Source organism: Pteropus alecto, unplaced genomic scaffold (genome assembly GCF_000325575.1).
Source record: "Pteropus alecto unplaced genomic scaffold, ASM32557v1 scaffold388, whole genome shotgun sequence".
In the NCBI taxonomy this organism is placed as follows: domain Eukaryota; kingdom Metazoa; phylum Chordata; class Mammalia; order Chiroptera; family Pteropodidae; genus Pteropus; species Pteropus alecto.
Genome location: NW_006441398.1, coordinates 1,120,403 through 1,122,879, shown reverse-complemented (window position 1 = coordinate 1,122,879; position 2,477 = coordinate 1,120,403).

Sequence of the window (2,477 nt, the reverse complement as noted above, 5' to 3'; positions counted from 1 at the left end):
CATGCCAGCCACACTAGACTCCTCATCCGCAAACATGCAGGCACCCACCTGCCTGCCTCAGGGCCTTTGCCCTAGCTGTTTCAAGCAGGGCTTATGCAAATCAGTTTCCCAGCAGATTTTCCCAGACTACTACATTTAAATTGCTATTGGCCACTCCAGAACTTCCTAACCCTGATCTTGCTTTGTTTGTCTCCCATAATAGTCTCATCTCACTAAGTATCTTTTTTTCCCTTATTTATTGTCTGCTTCCCCCACTAGAAGGTAACAGAGAATGGTGTTTTTTCACTGTTGTTCCCCAGTGTCTAGCATAGCTTCCGGCACACAGTAGGTGATCAATAAATACTTGCTGAAGGACAGAAAACTGAACTGAGCTTAAGACCAAGAGTGAGCCTGAGATGAGAGCTAAGAACGATGAGAGTTGTGAATCTGCTACTCCTTCGACTGGCCTGGGTTCCGAAGCATTTCTCCCTGTGTGATGCTAAATTTTTAATTCAGCATGGCCCTAAAACCTAACTTCAATATTTTAAGTGATGCCCAACCCAAGAAAAGGGAATCTGTTCCTATGCTGGAAAAGGAAATGATTCTCCTGGACTGAGAGATGCCCTGTGAGCCACTTCAGAGGCTTTAAGGATAAATTTAACATGATTTTGACTTCATGGTCTGATTTTGAAATCTGATCCTGGCCTGAGATTCCACAACACGGCCCATCCTTCTTCCTTTGTGTCCTTTACTCTTCCCAGCCCTGCACACATCCTTTCCCATTACACACAAAGTAGAAATCTAGTGAGCATGACAAGTGATGGCCCTCAGGTAGGTGTTAGTGGCACCTGTTTGCACGTGCCCAGGAGTAACACTTGTTATTTATAATTTCAAAGCTCTTCCCTACATTTCATCTCATTTAATTATCCTTATTTATCAGATGAAGAAAAAACAGGTTAGAGTGATTAAATGACTTACTCAAATAAGATTACTATGCAGTTCACAATGCCTAACCCTATAGATGTTTTACATAGCTGTCCAATTTAATCTTTTCAAAGATCCAGTGAGCAGGTGTTACTTAGTCCCATCTACAGCTGCAGAAACTTAAGCCCAGAAAGGTTAGAGAATGCCCCCTACACGGTTAGAGAATGTACCCACATTCATGCAGCTAATAAGAGAAAGCTGGACCAGGCCTGTCTTGGTCTTCTGTTCCCAGGGCTGCTCGTAGGGCTGTCTGCACACAGCTGCAGTTACCCAACCCCACTACTACTCACCAACCCCACTCAGCGCATGACAAAGGAAGCTGACAATCTGGCTCCCTGCATCAGATGAGATGCCCACTAATCGTGCCACAGCCTGATGGTCTCTACATAGCTAGTACTACTAGGACTGTCTAGAGTAGACCCATGGGAGTCAAGCCAAAGGGAAGAAGGCCTTAATGCAGAGCAATAGAACAGTCCCTTCAGATCCCCAAAAGGCTCAAAGCAGTGGGGGCCTCTGCCCTTGCGAAAACCTCCTCTCTCCCATGAACTCTTGGGAAGGCCTGGGGGAGCCAGGCTGAGGTTGGTTCTCCATCCCCACAACACTGCAGGCTTAGTCTGCTCCTCCCTTACCCTGTCAAACATCACAGTCATGGAAACCAGCAGGGATGACAGGCCCCTGCTGGCTTCTCCCTCCCCATTCATATCACTTCTCACTTCACCAGGACTCTCCTTGACCAAAACCCTTTCAACTGCTACTCTTTTCTATCTGTCCTGTTCCACTGTCTTCCATCACCCTCTCCCTCCATCCAAGTGATCCCAGCTTCTCATAACTGAAGCCCTCACTTTAAGCCATCAGTCCTCTACTGGGAATCTATCCTAAGGAACTGCACATGTGCATGAAGACAGCGGCAAGAAGGTTCACTGTAGACAGGTTTCTAAGAATAGGAATAATCTAAAATTTCAGCATAAAAGTTACATAAATTATGCATGTCCATAGAAACAGAATACCATTGTAACCATTAAAACCAGTGATGTAGAACACTAAATGATGTGAAATATATTCATAACAATACTAAGTACAAAAAGCTAGATATAAAATACTGCCCCAATTTTGAAATGACACGTATATGCAAAAAGTGTATACATATATAAGTGTGTATGTGTGCATGTGTATTATGCATGTATGCACAGTATATGCAGAATATGAAACGATGAACCAAAATATTAATTAAGTAGTGGGTAATTTTTACTTTCTTGCAACTGCTTTTCTTTTTCGCATTAAACATATATTACTTTTGTAATAGAAAAAGTTATTTGTGTGTCCTACTTTCTGTGGAAAAACAAAGACCAAGAATAACCAATATAACTGGAAGAAGAAAGAACAAGGTAAGGAACTAGTCTTACTAAGGTTGGTTATAGTGTGGTAATATTTAAGACAATGTGGTATTTGCACAGGCCAATGAAGAGACCTGTGACTAGATGGAAACTTGCTGTAGACAGAGGTTAAGTCACTAG